We start from the raw sequence: 19,732 nt of genomic DNA, 5'->3' as shown, positions 1-19,732 counted from the left end.
ATTTTTCACTGAAATATCCTTTTCATGTTATTTGTGCCCTCGAAAATGTCTAATAGATTATAAATACTCCTTTTTCCAAAACAACAAAATACCAAGGAAACAATCTTGAGTCATCATGCTCTCTTTCCCCAAGTTGGAAATATATAAGGGAATACGACATTTGGAGATTTGCTAGACTATCTGCTTTAGGATTTCAAGATTGATAGGACTACTAAAAAATTGATGCAACCCTGTCATTAAGCCAACTGTAGTAATTAGACTGCAGTTGATGAGTACACTTGTATGTTTGTCTTAAATGTCATATCAGACAACTCCACAGTTTAGTGATTGACAGTTATAATGGTCAGAACAAAGGAATACCAGTCACCATAAACATAATTTCTCTGTGTTTGGGGGAAGGAGGTATAGACCTAGCTGTAACAGTACTTGCTAATTAACCTGTAGTATACTGGAGACTTTTAATGTGCCTGCCTTCAACAGGCTGTTTGTTTATTAAAGTTCAACTGTTGGACTACATTCAAGGGCTTTCAGTGTTGACTTTAGTACTTCTTTTGGAGATAAACATAATTCCTCACTTTCGTTTAAAGACTTTGTAAGAACTTTTAACGCTGAAAGCAAAGATAAGTGAGCTATTCTTATTCTTAAAATATACTTCAAATTTTATTTTTAAAAGGCAAACTGTGGGGATTTTTCTCTTATTATTTAAATTTGTTTCTCATATAAACATATAGCCAGGAATCAGGAAAAATGATCTTGTTTGCTTTATTGTTGTATTTATTGTATTCAGGATTGGAATTTAATGTATTGAATTTTAGATGGAATTCATTGGGCATAAGGCATAACATAAAATAGAGTACAGTTGCCATTTTTTCCTCCAGCAAAATTTTAAGTCATGGAGATAAATAATGAGTATTCATTTATTTATTAAAAAATATGTATTTATTAGTTCCTCTTAAATACATTCTTTTTTGTGTTGGAATACTTACCACCATGGATGAGACATTTAAGAACTCAATCTATACATAAAATAGAAGAGAGGGCAATTCATTTTGTGAAGGCAAGTTATGCTAATTATTCACTAGCTGCCATGATTTTGTCATGTCCCCCAAAGTTCATGTGTTGAAAATTTAATTCCCAATGCAACAATGTTGAGAGGTGGGACCTTTAAGTGGTGATTAGGTCACGAGGGGTCTGCCCTCATGAATGGATTAATGCCATTATCTAGGGAGTGGTTAGTTATCATGGGAGTAGGTTCCTAATAAAAAGGATGAGTTTGGTTCCCCTTCCTCTCTCACATGTGTGCTTTCTTCTCCTTCTGCCTTCTACCATGGGATGATACAGCAAGAAGGCCCTTAACCTTGGACTTTCTAGCCCCCAGAACTGTGAGCTAAATAAATTTCTGTTCATTATAAATTACCCAGCCTCAGGTGTTTCTCTACAGCAGTACAAAACAGACCAAGACACTGGCTAACCCTCCAAATTCATTCTCCATCCTTCTCTGCCCTACACTGACCTACAGATTGTATTATCTGAGTTTCTTTATTCCTCTGACTTTGGGAGAATAGATAGTAGGAGAAGAGAAAGATTTAGATATTTATTCCCTCTACTCACTCAGCCAAACTATGTTTCCTTTACCTTATGAGCACAGTTTCTATTGGGCAATTCTTCAGTTCTCTCTGATTTCAGCCCCTCCACTCCCTGCTCTGTCTCTTCAGTTGCAGGGATGGTAATAGCTTCTCTTCGTTGTTAGCCGCTGGGTGCTTCACCATCTTTGGTTATTGTTACTCTTGACACCCCTCTGTATTTAGTCCCTTCATTGAATTATCTTCAATTTAACCTTCCTGCTGGACTGCTTACTGTCACAGACAGGAATATGGAAGGTAAAGGAAAAGAATACAGGGATTTCTTTACCTTCAAATTTTCAGCACGGAGACCGTGATAGATCTGAACAAAGCTATACTATCCAGATTAAAAACATGCAATTTCTGTTGCTGCCAACAGATGGCATTAGTAGTCATACTTGGTTATTTGGGGCCATGAAGTGTTCTGTTCTTGACTCTTAGCTGCTGTTCTCTATTTTTAAAAAATGTTTTACAAATATTAACTCCATCCACACCTGATAAATGCAAAACAGTAAGAGTATTGGTAAAAACTATTTTAGCAGGCATACATTTGTTTATGATAAAGCCAAGAATAGAGATTATTCAAAACAGATGGAAAATAGAAAGAAAAGAACAAAGTTCACATATGCACAAGGAATGAACTTTTGAAAACAGGGATAATTTTAAAGGGACAGAAAAATGTTGTGTCTAATTGTTATGGACTGAATTTTTTTCCTCCCAAAATTCATTTATTGATGGCCTAACCCCTAATGTGGCTATATTTGGAGATAGGGCTTTGAGGAGTTAATTAAGGTTAAATGAAGTCACAAGAATGGGGCCCTAACCCAATAGGACTGGTGTCCTTATGGGAAGAGGAAAAGACAACGGAAGTGTATGTGCACAGAAGAAAGACGACGTGAGGACCCAGCAAAATGGTGGCCCTCTGTGAGCCAAGGAGAGAATCCTCAGGAGAAACCAACCCTGCCAGCAATTTGATCTTGGACTTTTAGTCTCCAGAGAAGTAAATTTGTGAAAAATAAATTTCTGTTATTGAAGCCACCCAATCTGTTGGATTTTGTTATGGCACCCCTAGCAGACTAATACACAAACCCGTGGACAATAATCCCCAAGAGACTAAGTGGCAAAAGCAATGAGAAACATAGTGTTTGCATGTGTGGCTAAAGGCTCAGTATTAATATCAAATGCCCGTTAGCATTAGGAGAGGGCTAGGAACTTGTTCCAAAACTGAAAATGCCAAATGACCCTGTGGCTTCTCCCATAGGTGACTGGATGGTTATTGATGCTATGAATCCAATTAGGAAAACTGAAGAAAGAACGAATTTGATGGGGGAAAATGAGTCTGACTTTGGGCACACTGAGTTTGAGGTGTCTTAAGGACATTCAAGTAGAGACATCTGAAAGAACTTGGAATATTAGACTAGAACTAAGGTGATAAATGATTTGGGGATAAAAATTCAATTAACACATATGATTGGGTTTTAGTTTTAGTTTTAGTTTTTTTGAGACAGGGTCCCACTCTGTCACACAGTCTGGAGTGCAGTGTTGTGGTCTCGGCTCACTGTAACCTCGGCCTCCCGGGCTCAAGCAATCCTATCTCCTCAGCCCCCCAAGTAGTTGGGATTACGGGCACCCACCATCATGCCTGGCTACTTTTTATGTATTTTTTGTAGAGATGGGGTTTTGCCATGTTGCCCAGGCTGGTCTTGAACTCCTGGACTCAAGTGACCCACCTGCCTTGGCCTCCCAAAGTGCTGGGTTTACAGGCATGAGCCACAGTGCCTGACCTAAAACATATGTATTGAGCACTTACTGTGTGCTAGGCACTGTCTAATGCTTAGGTTACATCAGTGAACAAAAGAGGCAAAAACCCATATCTCATGGAGCTGAAGTTCTGGACAGGAGAAAGAAAAAAACAAAAAGCAATAACATAATGAGTACATTATACAGTATTTAGGAGGCAATTCAGTGTCTTAGGGCAACACAGCATGCCAAGGGAATTGGAGATGCTGGTGTGAGGAGGTGCAGGTTGCAATATTCTCTAAGGTCATTCAGGTTAGGTCTCATTGAGAAGATGGCATTTGAACAAAGACTTGAAGGTGAAGGAGGTAGCTAAGGGGCTATCTGAAAAAAGTGTGGTCCAGGAGAGGGAATAACCACTGAAAAGGCCCTAGGGTGACAGCATGCCTGGTGTATCAGAGAGACAGCAAAGATTCCAGCAAGGTTGTAGACTAATGAAAGAAGAGAAGAGTAATAGATGATGACAGAGCTACAAGGTGGAGGAAGTATCAGGTCACGCAGGCTAGGTCTTTTGTAAGGAGTTTGGGTATTACTCTGAGTGATATGGAAGCTTCCAAATAGAGTTGTTACCTGGTCCTTCATTTTAAAATAATTACTGGCTGCAGTATTACCAATAAGCAGTGAGAAGAAGGAAGGTCAAGGGTGGGAGCAAGGAGACCAGTTGGGGCACAATTACAGTAACAGAAGAGGAGGTAGAAGTTTGCTAATTTGAAGGTAGAGGTGATTTACTAATGAACTATATGTGGAGTTTCAGAGAATTAAAGGAATCAAGGATGACTTCAAGAGTTTTGGATTGAGAAACAAGAAGGATAAGAAAATGGATTGAAGAAAAGATCATAACTTTCAAATGTATTGAAATGTTTGTTGCCATCTATTTGCATATGTTGAATAGGCATTCTGATATGTTTGACTGGATATGAGGAGTGAGGTTCAAGCTAAAAATATAAATTTGGGAGTGAGCAGCACGTGGATGGTATTTACAGCCATGCTATTGATTGAGATTACCAAGATAATGAATGTACTTAGAAAAGAAAATCAAGAATTCAGTCGAGTTCACACCAATAGTAACAGTTCTTGGAGAAAAGGAGCATCCAAAAAACAAGACTGAGTAGGAGCAACCAGAGAGGTAGGAGGGAATTTAAGAGAGCATGGTGAACTGGAAGCCAAGTGAAAAAGATACCAAGGAAGATGGTATGACAAATTGCACCAGATGGTGTTAATAAGTCAAGGAAGATGATGACTGAGATTTGATCTCCATGTGCTACACTGAGGTTAGCACATGGAGGTCTTTAATGTCCTTGACAAGAGCCATTTTGTTTTTTGTGTATCCATTGTATGTTTTTTGGTTTGAGGTTACCATGAGGCTTGCAAATCCTATCTCATAACCCTTTATTTTAACCTGATAACAACTTTACACTATTTGCGTAAATAAACAAGCAAAACGAACACTGATAAAAACTCTACACCTTAACTTCCTCTGCTTTTTAACTTTTTGTTGTTTCTTTTATATCTTATTGTACTGACTATATCTTGAAGTGTTGTAGTTTTTTTTTGTTTTTTTTTTTAATTGTTTCATCATTTAGTCTTCCTACTTGGTTGGGATAAGAGTAGTTTACAAACCACAGTTACAGTGTTATGATATTCTGTGTTTTTCTGTGTTCTTACTTTTACCAGTGAGTTTTGTATCTTCAGGTGATGATTTATTGCTTATTAATGCCTTTCTTTCTGATTGAAGTACTACTCCCTTTAGCATTTCTTGTAGTACAGGTCTGGTATTGATGAAATCCCTCAGCTTTTGTTTGTATTAGAAAGTCTTTATTTCTCCTTCATGTTTGAAGGATATTTTCACTGTATATACTATTCTAGGATAAAAGGTTATTTTCCTTTAGTACTTTAAATATGTCGGCCAGGCGCAATGCCTCACGCCTGTAATCCCAGCACTTTGGGAGGCTGAGGCAGGCGGATCACGAGGTCAGGAGATCGAGACCATCCTGGCTAACACGGTGAAACCCTGTCTCTACTTAAAAAAAAAAAAATACAGAAAAAAATTAGCCAGGCATAGTGGCGGGTGCCTGTAGTCCCAGCTACTTGGGAGGCTGAGGCAGGAGAATGGCGTGAACCCAGGAGGAGGAGCTTGCAGTGAGCAGAGTTCACGCCCCTGCACTCTGGCCTGGGCAACAGAGCGAGACTCCATCTTAAATAAATAAATAAATAAATAAATAAATAAATAAATAAGTCATGCCAATCTCTCCTGGCCTGTAAGGTTTCCACTGAAAAAGTTTTGACTTAGAAAAGTCTGTTGCCAAGCGTATTAGAGCTCCATTGTAGGTCATTTATTTCTTTTCCTTTGCTGCTTTTAGGATCCTTTGTTTATCCAAGAGCCATTTTGGTGGAGTGTGGGGTTAAAGTCTGATTGGAGAGGGTTTAAGAGACAGATGGAGCCAGGTGTGGTGGCTCATGCCTGTAATTCCAGAACTCTGGGAAGCCGAGGTGGGTGGATCACTTGAGGTCAGGAGTTTGAGACCAACCTGGTCAACATGGTAAAACCCCATCTCCATTAAAAATACAAAAATTAACTGGGCATGGTGGCACACACCTGTAGTTCCAGCTACTCAGGAAGCTGAGGCAGGAGAATCACTTGAACTTGGAAGGTGGAGGTTGCAGTGAACCAAGATCCACCACTGCAGTCCAGCTGGGTGACAGAGCGTGACTCCGTCTCAAACAAACAAACAAAAAAAGAGAGAGAGAGAAAGAGACAATTGGATGAGCACTGAAGTAAATAATCAAGAATTCTCTTGAAAAATTTTCTGCCAGGGGGAACAATGAAGTGATTGCTAGTTAAGGAAGTGGCATTAGGACAAGGTATATGAGTGTTTTTAAAGACAGGATTAACAACAGCATATTGACATATTGTGGGGAATGATCCTATAGAGACTGAAAAATGAGGGATGCAGAAGAGCAAGAAGAAAGTTGCTGGAGCAGTATTGTTGGGAAGATGAGTAGGGTGAGATCTAGTGCCCTCAGGCAGTGTGTAGGGAACACTCTCTCTGTGTTTTTCCTCTACTCACGGCACTCATCAACAATCATCAACACAGAAGAAGATTTTGTGACCAAATATGTGGGGCTTTATTCTCCACACACCAAGCAGTGGACACCAGCTCAGTGTCCTCTAATTCAGTTCGGACACTATCTACCCAGAGACAATGTCAGATCCTACAGGTTGAGGGCCCAGTCCCCAAGACTACCCTACCCCCCTCCACCACATACCAGTTGCAAGTATGGGCCTTTGGAACTTCTGACCAACCAGTTTCAAGGTTTTTGTTTTTGTTTTGATTTTTGTTGAGACCGAGTCTTCCTCTGTTGCCCAGGCTAGAGAGCAGTGGCATGCTCTTGGCTCTGTAACCTCCACCTCCTGGGTTCAAGCAATTCTCCGGCCTCAGCCTCCTGGGTAGCTGGGACTACAGGCAGGCACCACCATGCCTCGCTAATTTTTGTTTGTTTGTTTTTTTGTATTTTTAGTAGAGATGGGGTTTCACCATGTTGGCCAGGCTGGTCTCACACTCCTGACCTCAAGTGATCCACCTGCCTTAGCCTCCCAAAGTGCTGGGATTATAGGCGTGTGCCACTATGCCTGACCTCAAGTTGGAGTACTCATAACCCCCTCCTTGGGTTCAATTAATTTGCTAGAGTGGCTCACAAAACTCTGGGAAACACTTACTTACATTTACTGGTTTATTATAAAGGATATTATGAGGGATACAGATGAAGAGACACATACATAGGACAAGGTATGGGGGAAGGGGCATGGAGATTCCATGCCCTCCCTGGTGCACCACCCTCCAGGAACCTCCACATGTTCAGTTATCTGGAAGCTCACTGTACCCTTTCCTCTTGAGTTTTTATGGAAGCTTCATGATGTCAGCATTCCTTCTCCCAGGATATAGGGTCAGACCCTCTCATGGGAGGGTCTTAAGACCCACAATCAGAAAGTCAGGGAAGCATTGGAGTCCTGCCTTGAAGCAGGAGAAGGTCGGAGTCCCACCCATGAGGCCTCACACACCCAACATTATCACAAAAGACTGTAACAAGGGCAATGGGAGTTAGGAACCAGGAATTGTAGATGAAAACCAATATATAACATGACACCACAGGCAGGTTTGGCTTTGAAATGGAGTATGAAGGAAAGCAGAAATGTGAGTGCAAACAGGGGTAAATATTGAGGTGGAGGCTGGGGAAATTTCCTTCTGGCTGGTTTCATTTTTTCTGAGGAAGCATAAACAGGTCATCAGCTAAGAGTGGTTTGGAAGTGTGACAAGTGGCACTTGTTATGTTGGGGGGTGTGTGAGATTGCTGATTCCAAGTTGGCCAGAGTTGGGGCTACCTTCCTTCTCTGGGCAGGATGGTACTTTTGATGAGGCAATGAAACCTCAGTCACAAGGCACTAAGACACTGAGGCCAGCTCAAGGGTTTCAGGCATCATGGGTTGTGATGTCACTTTCTCAACCCTCTGCCTAAGGTGGGATGTTGCAACTCCCTGAATAGATTCAGGAACCCAGAGCTGGTGAGATACACATTTGGGCCAGGGGAGGAAGCAGTAGGCATACCAAGGTGATGCTCTGATGGAGGGGATGTCCTGATATTTTTTTTTTCTTTTTTTTCTTTTTTTTTTTTTTTATTATACTTTAAGTTCTAGGGTACATGTGCATAACGTGCAGGTTTGTTACATATGTATACCTGTGCCATGTTGGTGTGCTGCACCCATCAACCTGTCAGCACCCATCAACTCGTCATTTACATCAGGTATAACTCCCAATGCAATCCCTCCCCCCACTCCCCATAATAGGCCCTGTGTATGATGTGCCCCTTCTGGAGTCCAAGTGATCTCATTGTTCAGTTCCCACCTATGAGTGAGAACATGCAGTGTTTGGTTTTCTGTTCTTGCAATAGTTTGCTGAGAATGATGGTTTCCAGCTGCATCTATATCCCTACAAAGGACATGAACTCCTCCTTTTTTATGGCTGCATAGTATTCCATGGTGTATATGTGCCCATATTTTCTTAATCCAGTCTGTCACTGATGGACATTTGGGTTGATTCCAAGTCTTTGCTATTGTGAATAGTGCCGCAATGAACATACGTGTGCATGTGTCTTTATAGCAGCATGATTTATAATCCTTTGGGTATACCCAGTAATGGGATGTCTGGGTCCTATGGTACTTCTAGTTCTAGATCCTTGAGGAATTGTCATACTGTTTTCCATAATGGTTGAACTAGTTTACAATCCCACCAACAGTGTAAAAGTGTTCCTATTTCTCCACATTCTGTCCAGCACCTGTTGTTTCCTTTTTAATGATTGCCATTCTAACTGGTGTGAGACGGTATCTCATGGTGGTTTGATTTGCATTTCTCTGATGGCCAGTGATGACGGGCATTTTTTTATGTGTCTTTTGGCTGTATGAATGTCTTCTTTTGAGAAAGGTTTGTTCATACCCTTAGCCCACTTTTTGATGGGGTTGTTTTTTTCTTGTAAATTTGAGTTCTTCGTAGGTTCTGGATATTAGCTCTTTGTCAGATGAGTAGATTGCACAAATTTTCTCCCATTCTGTAGGTTGCCTGTTCACTCTGATGGTACTTTCTTTTGCTGTGCAGAAGCTCTGTAGTTTAATTAGATCCCATTTGTCAATTTTGGCTTTTGTTGTCATTGCTTTTGGTGTTTTAGACATGAAGTCCTTGCCCATGCCTATGTCCTGAATGGTACTGCCTAGGTTTTCTTCTAGGGTTTTTATGGTATTAGGTCTAACATTTAAGTCTCTAATACTTCTTGAATTAATTTTCATATAAGGAGTAAGGAAAAGATCCAGTTTCAGCTTTCTACTTATGGCTAACCAATTTTCCCATCACCATTTATTAAATAGGGAATCCTTTCCCCATTTCTTGTTTTTCTCAGGTTTGTCAAAGACCAGATGATTGTAGATGTGTGGTGTTATTTCTGAGGGCTCTGTTCAGTTCCATTGGTCTATATCTCTGTTTTGGTACCAGTACCATGCTGCTTTTGTTACTCTACCCTTGTAGTATAGTTTGAAGTCAGGTAGCGTGATGCCTCCAGCTTTGTTCTTTAGGCTTAGGATTGTCTTGGCAATGCAGGCTCTTTTCTGGTTCCATATGAACTTTAAAGTAGTTTTTTCCAATTCTGTGAAGAAACTCATTGGTAGCTTGATGGGGATGGCATTGAATCTATAAATTACCTTGGGCACTATGGCCATTTTCATGATATTGATTCTTCCTATCCATGAGCATGGAATGTTCTTCCATTTGTTTGTGTCCTCTTTTATTTCACTGAGCAGTGGTTTGTAGTTCTCTTTGAAGAGGTCCTTTACATCCCTTGTAAGTTGGATTCCTAGGTATTTTATTCTCTTTGAAGCCATTGTGGAAAGTTCATTCATGATTTGGCTCTCTGTTTGTCTGTTACTGGTATATAAGAATGCTTGTGATTTTTGCACATTAATTTTGTATCCTGAGACTTTGCTGAAGTTGCTTATCAGCTTAAGGAGATTTTGGGCTGAGACAATGGGGTTTTCTAAATATTAAAAATTTCTTGTTAACTTTCTGTCTCGTTGATCTGTCTAATGTTGACAGTGGGGTGTTGAAGTCTCCCATTATTATTGTATGGGAGTCTAAGTCTCTTTGTAAGTCTCTAATGTCTTGCTTTATGAATCTGGGTGCTCCTGTATTGGGTGCATATATATTTAGGATAGTTAGCTCTTCCTATTGAATTGATCCCTTCACCATTATGTAGTGGCCTTCTTTATCTCTTCTGATCTTTGATGGTTTCAAGTCTGTTTTATCAGAGACTAGAATTGCAACCCCTGCTTTTTTTTGTTCTCCATTTGCTTGGTAGATCTTCCTCCATCCCTTTATTTTGAGCCTATGTGTGTCTCTGCATGTGAGATGGGTCTCCTGAATACAGCAAAGTGATGGGTCTTGACTCTTTATCCAGTTTGCCAGTCTGTGTCTTTTAATTGGAGCATTTAGTCCATTTACATTTAAGGTTAATATGGTTATGTGTGAACTTGATCCTGTCATTATGATATTAACTGGTTATTTTGCTCGTTAGTTGATGCAGTTTCTTCCTAGCATTGATGGTCTTTACATTTTGGCATGTTTTTGCAATGGCTGGTACCGGTTGTTCCTTTCCATGTTTAGTGCTTCCTTCAGGGTCTCTTGTAAGGCAGGCCTGGTGGTGACAAAATCTCTAAGCATTTGCTTATCTGTAAAGGATTTTATTTCTCCTTCACTTATGAAACTTAGTTTGGCTGCATATGAAATTCTGGGTTGAAAATTCTTTTCTTTAAGAATGTTGAATATTGGCGCCCACTGTCTTCTGGCTTATAGAGTTTCTGCTGAGAGATCTGCTGTTAGTCTGATCAGCTTCCCTTTGTGGGAAACCTGACCTTTCTCTCTGGCTTCCCTTAACATTTTTTCCTTCATTTCAAGTTTGGTGAATCTGACAATTATGTGTCTTGGAGTTGCTCTTCTCGAGGAGTATCTTTGTGGCGTTCTCTGTATTTCCTGAATTTGAATGTTGGCCTGCCCTACTAGGTTGGGGAAGTTCTCCTGGATGATATCCTGAAGAGTGTTTTCCAACTTGGTTCCATTTTCCCCCTCACTTTCAGGCATAGACGTAGATTTGGTCTTTTCACATAATCCCATACTTCTTGAAGGCTTTCTTTTTCCTCTTTTTTCTTTAGACTTCTCTTCTCGCTTCATTTCATTCATTTGATCCTCAATCGCTGATACTCTTTCTTCCAGTTGATCGAGATGGTTACTGAAGCTTGTGCATTTGTCACCTATTTCTCATGTCATGGTTTTTATCTCTGTCAGTTCGTTTATGGCCTTCTCTGCATTGATTATTCTAGTTATCCATTCTTCCATTCTTTTTTCAAGATTTTTAGTTTCTTTGCGCTGGGTACATAATCCCTCTTTTAGCTCTGAGAAGTTTGATGGACTGAAACCTTCTTCTCTCAACTCGTCAAAGTCATTCTCCGTCCAGCTTTGATCAGTTGCTGGCGATGAGCTGCGTTCATTTAGAGGGGGAGATGCGCTCTTATTTTTTGAATTTCCAGCTTTTCTGCCCTGCTTTTTCCCCATCTTTGTGATTTTAACTGCCTTTGGTCTTTGATGATGGTGACGTACTGATGGGGTTTTGTGTCCTTCCTGTTTGTTAGTTTTCCTTCTAACAGTCAGGACTCTCAGCTGTAGGTCTGTTGGAGATTGCTTGAGGTCCACTCCAGACCCTGTTTGCCTGGGTATCAGCAGCAGAGACTGCAGAAGATAGAATATTGCTGAACAGCAAGTGTACCTGTCTGATTCTCCCTTTGGAAGCTTTGTCTCAGGGGTATACCCCACCGTGTGAGGTGTGGAGTGTTGGTCTGCCCCTAGTGGGGGATGTCTACCAGTTAGGCTACTCATGGGTCAGGGACCCACTTGAGCAGGCAGTCTGTCCGTTCTCAGATCTCACCCTCCATGTTGGGAGATCCACTGCTCTCTTCAAAGCTGTCAGACAGGGTCGTTTGCATCTGCAGAGGTTTCTGCTGCTTTTTTTTGTTTGTTTGTTTAGCTGTGCCCTGTCCCCAGAGGTGGAATCTACAGAGACAGGCAGGCCTCCTTGAGCTGCTGTGGGCTCCACCCAGTTCGAGCTTCCCAGCAGCTTTGTTTACCCACTTAAGCCTCAGCAATGGCAGGCGCCCCTCCCCCAGCCTTGCTGCTGCCTTGCTGTTAGATCGCAGACTGCTGTGCTAGCAATGAGGGAGGCTCCGTGGGCATGGGACCCTCCTGGCCAGGTGTGGGATATAATCTCTAGGTGTGCCGTTTGCTAAGACCCTTGGTAAAGTGCAGTATTGGGGTGGGAGTTACCCGATTTTCCAGGTGTTGTGTGTCTCAGTTCCCCTGGCTATGAAAAGCGATTCCCTTCCCGCTTGCGCTTCCCAAGTGAGGCGATGCCTCACCCTGCTTCAGTTCTCGCTGGTCGGGCTGCAGCAGCTGACCAGCACTGATTGTCCCACACTCCCTAGTGAGATGAACCTGGTACCTCAGTTGAAAATGCAGAAATCACCCGTCTTCTGTGTTGCTCATGCTAGGAGCGATCTTTTCTACTATTCTACTCTAGAAATTAAGGATCTCTGGTAGCAGACAATAATCACAATTTTCTGTTCTTAATTTAGGACAATGTCAGAAAACTTTCCATATATCTATATCGATATTACTTTATTTTATTTTATTTTATTTTATGTTTTGAGAAGGAGTTTCGCTGTTGTTGCCCAGGCAACAAGATTTTGCAATGGCACAATCTCAACTCACCGCAACCTCTACCTCCCAGGTTCAAGTGATTCTCCTGCCTCAGCCTCCAGAGTAGCTGGGATTACAGGCATGCGCTACCATGCCTGGCTAATTTTGCATTTTTAGTAGAGACAGGGTTTCTCCGTGTTGGTCAGACTTGTCTCAAACTCCCAACCTCAGGTGATCCACTCGCCTCAACCTTCCAAAGTGCTGGGATTACAGGCATAAGCCACCGTGCCTGGTTCCCTTATATTTTAGATAGATAGATAGATAGATAGATAGATAGATAGATAGATAGATAATGTTTGTATATTTTGCAAATGTGTGTATGTGTGTGTTTGTATATATAAATACAAAACATACATATGTGGAAATGTACTTGTAGATAGGAGAAGCAAGAGAGCAAACATGATTTATGAACAAAAGGAGCTTTATACATGGGATTTGTAGACTCACATTGTCCCCTTCCTCATTGCGGATATTGAGATCAACTCCAGGAAAGGGCATGAGAACCTTCCTTAAGAACAATAATTGCAAATCTGTTACCATCATCTTTCCTGCCTATCAGGAGTCTTTATATGTTACTGTCAAGGGATGCTCAAGAGACAGAAACCATAACTCAAACTGGCTTAAGCAAAAGGTGAATTTATTGACTTGGATAGTGGCAATGGAACAACCTGACTCCAGGCACAATCTGATCCAGTGTCCAGATGGATCACCAGAACCTGTTTCTTTTTCTGAAGCAACTCCATTTTCATGCTGGCTCTCTCCTTATGAAGTGGAGTTTTCTGAGAAGCAGTTGCCAAGACAGGATTAGATATGGTTATGGTTTGGGTCTCCATGTATCAATGCAACTCAGGCCCTGTGTCCAGTAATTTTTAAAATGTTAGGTATTCCACTTTTCCTAGTGTACAGACCCCTTAGTAAGTGGTGGTAATTTCCTTTGGGGAAGCACTGGGAGAATTATAATATATATTTCTAGCAATGTTGCAGAGTCCCTTCTAGGAACCTGGCCACCTCTTCATTCAATGGGTCTGGATCTGAAAATTAACTAAAGTTTGGGAAGTGAGTGATGTGGTTTGGCTGTATCCCCACCTAAATCTCATCTTGACTTGTAGCTCCCATAATCCCCACATGTTGTGGGAGGGACCCAGTGGGAGGTAATTAAATCATGTGGTGGTTATCCCAATGCTGCTGTTCTCATGATATTGAGTAAGTTATCACAAGATCTGATGATTTTATAAAGGGCTTTTCCTTCTTTGCTCAGCATTTCTTCCTGCTGCCATGTGAAGAAGAACATATTTGCTTCCACTTCTGCCATGACTGGAAGTTTCCTGAGGCTTCCTCAGCCATATGGAACTGTGAGTCAATTAAACCACTTTCCTTTATCAATTACCCATTCTCAGATATGTCCTTATAGCAGGGTGAGAATGGACTAATATAGTAAATTGGTACCGGGTAGTGACGTACTCCTGTAAAGATACCTGAAAATGTGAAAGTGACTTTGGAACTAGGTAACAGGCAGAGGTTGGAACAGTTTGGAGGCTTAGAAGAAGAGAGGAAGATGTTGGAAAGTTTGGAACTTCCTAGAGACTCGTTGAATGCCTTTGACCAAAATGCTGATAGTCATATGGACAATGGAGTCCAGGCTGAGGTGGTCTCAGATGGAGATGAGGAACTTGTTGGGAACTGGCATAAAGGTGACTCTTGCTATGTTTTAGCAAAGAAACTCTTGGCATTTTGCCCCTGCCCTAGAGATCTGTGGAATTTTAACTTGAGAGAAATAATTTAGAGTATCCAGTAGATGAAATTTCTAAGCAGCAAAGCATTCAAGAGGTGTCTTTGGTGCTGTTAAATGCATTCAGTTTTATGTATTCACAAAGATATGGTTTGGAATTGAAACATATGTATAAAAGGGAAGCAGAGCATGAAAGTTCAAAATATTTGCAGCCTGACAATGTGATAGAAAAGAAAAACCCGTGTTCATTCGGAGGAGAAATTCAAGCTGGCTGCAGAAATTTGCATAAGTAATGAGGAGCCAAATGTTGATCACCAAGATGATGGGGGGAAATGTCTCCACAACATATCAGATGTCTTCATGGCAGCCCCTCCCATCACAGGCCCAGAGGCCTAGGAGGAAAAAGTGGCTTTGTTGGCTAGGCCTGGGGTCTTGCTGCTTTGTGCAGTCTAGAGGCATAGTGCCTGCATCCCAGCTGTGGCTAAAAGGGGTCAACATAGAGCTCAGGCTGTTGCTTCAGAGGGTGCAAGCCCCAAGCCTTGGCAGCTCCCACATAGTGTTGGGCCTGTGGGTGCACAGAAATCAAGAATTCAGGGTTGGAACCTCAGCCTAGATGTCAGAGGATGTATGGTAATCCCTGGATGAGCAGGCAGAAGTTTGCACAGGGGTGGACCCCTCATAGTGAACCTCTGCTAGGCCAGTGCAGAAGGGAAATGTGCAGTCAGAGCCCCCACACAGAGTCCCCACTAGGGCACTGCCTAGTGGAGCTGCAAGAAGAGGGTGGCCATCTTCCAGACCCCAGAATGGTAGCTCCACCAACAATTTGCATCATGCACCTGGAATAGCTGCAGACACTCAACACCAACCCATGAAGGCAACCAAGAAGGGGGCTGTACCCTGCAAAGCCACAGGGGTGGAGCTGCCCAAGGCTGTGGGAGCCCACCTCTTGCATCAGCATGATCTGGTTGTGAGACATACAGTCAAAGGAGATCATTTGGTGCTTTAAGATTTGACTGCCCTGCTGGATTTCAGACTTGCATGGGCCTGTAGCCCCTTCATTTTGGCTAATTTCTCCCATTTGGAACTGGTGTATTTACCCAGTATCCATATTCCCATTGTATCTAAGAAGTAACTAACTTTCTTTTGATTTTACAGGCTCATAGACAAAAGTGACTTGGCTTGTCTCAGATGAGACTTTGGACTTGGACTTTTGAGTTAATGCTGAAATGAGTTAAGACTTTGGGTGACAGTTGGGAAGGGATAAATGTGTTTTGAAATGTGAGGACATGAGGTTTGGAAGGGTTCAGGGGCAGAATGATATGCTTTGGCTGTGTCCCACCCAAATCTCATCTTGAATTGTTGTTCTCATAATCCCCACATGTCATGGGAGGGACCTGGTGGGAGGTGATTGAATCATGGGGCTGGTTACCCCCATGCTGCTGTTCTTGTGATAGTGAGTGAGTTCTCATGAGATCTGATGGTTTTATAGGGGCTTTTCCCTCTTAGTTTGGCACTTCTCCTTCCTGCCACCATGTGAAGCAGGATGTGTTTGCTTTCCCTTCTGCCATGATTGTAAGTTTCCTGAGGCCTCCCCATCCATGCTGAACTGTAAATCAATTAAACCTTTCCTTTATAAATTACCGAGTCTTATATATGTCCTTATAGCAGTGTGAGAATGGACTAATACAGTGAGCAAGGGATCATGACTGTTTATCAGGGTCATTGTCATCAGCTTCCTACTCCTCCGTCATTGCCCTTTTCTGGTTGTGGATGTTAAACATCTCCCTTGCTGGCTACTCCCCTGTTTTGCCCCTAGAGGTGCCATGGTCTCTTAACCATCTCTATACCTTGCTGTAGGCCAGGCTTCCATTGACCACCCCTCTGATCTTGGTGGTTGTGAGATTCTGGCTTCTTTCATTTACGTGCCATGACCTGATCACTATTACTTTGGAGGCCCCAGTATTCCCATTGGATATTAACAATTGCAGCTCTGTGACTGCCTCTATTGTCAGTCTTGGCCTGCAGAAGAAAGCTACTGAACTTCTCAGTGATGCAAGTGCCCTTCTTACCAGCACATTCCCGATTTCCTTGGTGAATGGTGTTTCCTCTGAACTCTCCCCTGGAACATAGTTATCTTGTAATTTTTCTGACCTCACATAATATAGCCACTCCAGCAAGCCTACTTCTCCTTCTCAGCCTTTTTATTCCTTCCTCTTCCTCCTGCCTAGGCAACTCAGGCATTTCCACTTTGCTCAGTGTTGGATCACTTTCTTAGGCTTCTAAAAGCCATTCTAACAATGAGTTAGCACTGTCCCCTGGGTATTACCAGGCCATTAAATTTCATGTCCTACAAAAGTACTTCCAAGTCAAAGAAACCTTGCTTGTTCAGTTTCATATTCTAGCCCCCTGTTCAAACACCCTCAAAATTCAGTATTGATGGCCCTCATTGGCTAGTTTATACCTTGGAATATAATTTCTTTCCTCCCTTATTAGGCTCAGCATGCCCCCCACTGGATTTAACCCTAGTTATTGGCCTAGCAGCCCAGAGAAGAGGTAGGGGTTCTCCTGAGAGGACACCTATTAAGATACACTTACTGCGTTTTCCAGCAGAAGGGTTGGCCACTCCTGCAAGTTCTTAGATTCCTGGAGGATCTGCAGAGTCAACCTTAGCAGTATCTATCCATTCACCAAGGCCATCAGGAATGTGCTGGTAAAAAGGGCACCAACATCATTAAAAAATTCAGCAGCTCCCCTCTGCAAGCCAAAACTGACAGTAGAGGCAGTCACAGAGCTGAACTCATTAACATCCATGGGGATAGTGGGGTTCTTAAAGTAATAGAGTAATAATGTTTCACCACAGAAGCTGTTTCAGGATTCCGTTTTCCCAACCCAAGCTCTTACCTTTAGCATACAGACCTGCCTGGCTGGTATAATCTAAGTGCCTCTGGAGCTCTGTAACTATCATATCCTCAATCTGCTGCTAGCTTTCTCCATTCTTCCACTACTGGAGATAAGGGCTGCTAAAGATACCTTCTAGCTTTCATACTTAACCTTTAACTGCCAATCAAAGGCATGTGGTTTATGATTGTCCCTCTGCAAGGCATCAGTACTACTCTGTAACCAACCAACTCTGTTGTCCTTGCAGGCACTGTCCCGCTATATCTTTCAAATGCTTCAATTATTACACTAACCAGGGGATTCCCAATTACTAGTTTGTTTTCCTAGGTAGAAAACCTTTCATCACCATGAAGTCTTTAACAATGCAGCTGCCATCTCTTCCTAGGAGTTATCCATACTCCACATACTACTCAATATGGTATCTTCTTTGTCCATCGGAGAGTAAGTAAACACATCTCAAAATTTTATCTTACCACTGGTTCTGTCAGAACACTCAGTAGCATTTGTATTAGCTCAAGTCCTTCAAGATCTGCTAAGATGGGATTAGAAGTCCAAGAGTTTTACTTGGGAAACAAAAAAAATAAAGGGGAGGCCAGGCACAGTAGCTCATGCCTGTAATCCCAGCACTTTGGGAGGCCGAGGTGGGCGGATCACCTGAGGTCAGGAGTTTGAGACCAGCCTGACCAACATGGAGAAACCCCGTCTCTACTAAAAAAAAAAATACAGAATTAGCCAGGTGTTGGGGCACATGCCTGTAATCCCAGCTATTCAGGAGGCTGGGAGAGGAGAATTGCTTGAACCCAGGAGGTGGAGGTTGCGGTGAGCTGAGATCATGCCATTGCACTCCAGCCTGGGCAGCAAGAGAGAGCAAAACTCCATCTTAAAAAAAAAGAAAGTAAAAAATAAGAGGGAAGGAGCTAGTACAGGTGAGAACCTTCAAACAGCAATGCAGGTCTGACACTGGTGAAGAAGAGAGAGGAAAAGAGGAAGGAGAATTTGGTTGGTAGAGTTTCAAAGTGCAGCACAGTTCTAAGAAAGTTTCAACTACCTTGATGGGGAATTTTCCAGCCAAGATCTCCCACTAAAAGTATCCCATATTAGTATCCCTTCTATGTTTAGTCTTGGCTGAAAGTAGCTTGTAGGAAGCATGACCTTGGGATAAATATGGTGGATACATCTGAGGGACAGCAGCTGAGTCCATCAGTCACTTTTACTTTGATATGGGCATTTTTATGGCCATATTTCACATAGTCTTTTTCTTTTTATCATTATTATCATTGTCAGACAGGGTCTTGTTCTGTTGCCTAGGCTGGGGTGTAGTGTGGGTGTAGTGTAGTGTAGGGTGCAATCTCCGTTCACTGCAACTTCTGTCTCCTGGGCTCAAGTGATCCTTGTACCTCAGCCTCATGAGTAGCTGGGACTCTAGGTGCACACCACCATGCTGGCTAACTTTTTGTATTTTTTTTTGTAGAGACAGGGTTTCACAATGTTGTTCAGGCTGGTCTTGAACTCCTGGATTCAAGCAATCTACCTGCTTCAGCCTCCCAAAGTGCTAGGATTATAGGCATAAGCCAACATGCCTGGTTCCCACATAGACTTATGAGGGCTTTTAGCAGTTACACAGAATAAGTCCTTCCAAGTTTGAATCCAGAGGAAGACAGGCATCTTTATCCTAGCATTCCTAGCAAAAGCTCTGAGATTGAGTTGGATTAGACCAGCCTAGGTCATGTGCCCACTCCTGAGCCCACTCCTGAGCCAGCATGGTGGCCAGGGAAGTTTTATGACCTGCTTTGCTCAGATGTAGTTTTCATGTCCTGCTTCCAAGGTAGGAGTTGGAACTCCACCCACACTGTGAGAACTGAGAGGCAGTGAGGGGCAGGTCTCCAAGAAGCAATATGCACATAGAATATATGTATTTTTCATTTTAATGGCTGCTGCAGTGATGCTTTCTAAAGACACTGTAACAATTTACAGTTCCACCAAAAAGTATAATAGTACTTTTTCTCCCACAACTTCACCAATGATATCTTAGTTTTCTTTATAAATGCTTGCCTACCTGATGTTTACATTATTAGTTTTAATTTATAATTTCCTAGTTCCTAGTACTAGTGTTGCTAAACAATTTTTTTCATGTATTCATTGGCTACTTGGATTTACTTTTCTGTCAATGGATTCTCCACATCTCTTGTCCATTTTCCTATTGTTTATCTTTTGTCCTTTTTTTGGTCAGTTTATAAAAGCACTTTTTTTATGTTATAGCTAATAACCCTCTGTCTGTCAGCTGCATTGCAAATGGGTAAAGAAAAAGTAGCCTGGAACTCTGCACATCTTCTCCTCCTCCA

The 19,732-nt window shown here is 42.1% G+C and overlaps 1 protein-coding gene across 7 annotated transcripts in view; it reads left to right on the top strand.

Moving 5' to 3' along the window:
• CDK14 (cyclin dependent kinase 14) overlaps positions 1-19,732 on the top strand; it is a 790,403-nt gene that overhangs the window by 50,069 nt on the left and 720,602 nt on the right. For 5 of the 7 annotated variants that reach the window (XM_065542367.1, XM_065542363.1, XM_065542366.1 and 2 more), the window contains exon 3: positions 14,022-14,115. The exons of the other annotated variants lie outside the window; for them this stretch is intronic. The gene's annotated coding sequence lies outside the window, so the exon portion shown is untranslated. The remainder of the gene's footprint in view (positions 1-14,021; positions 14,116-19,732) is intronic. 7 annotated transcript variants of the gene reach the window in all.

This window comes from Macaca fascicularis, chromosome 3, assembly GCF_037993035.2.
Source record: "Macaca fascicularis isolate 582-1 chromosome 3, T2T-MFA8v1.1".
NCBI classification, from domain to species: domain Eukaryota; kingdom Metazoa; phylum Chordata; class Mammalia; order Primates; family Cercopithecidae; genus Macaca; species Macaca fascicularis.
The sequence above is the reverse complement of the archived record's forward strand: the minus strand, read 5'-3'. Positions and strand labels throughout refer to the sequence as shown.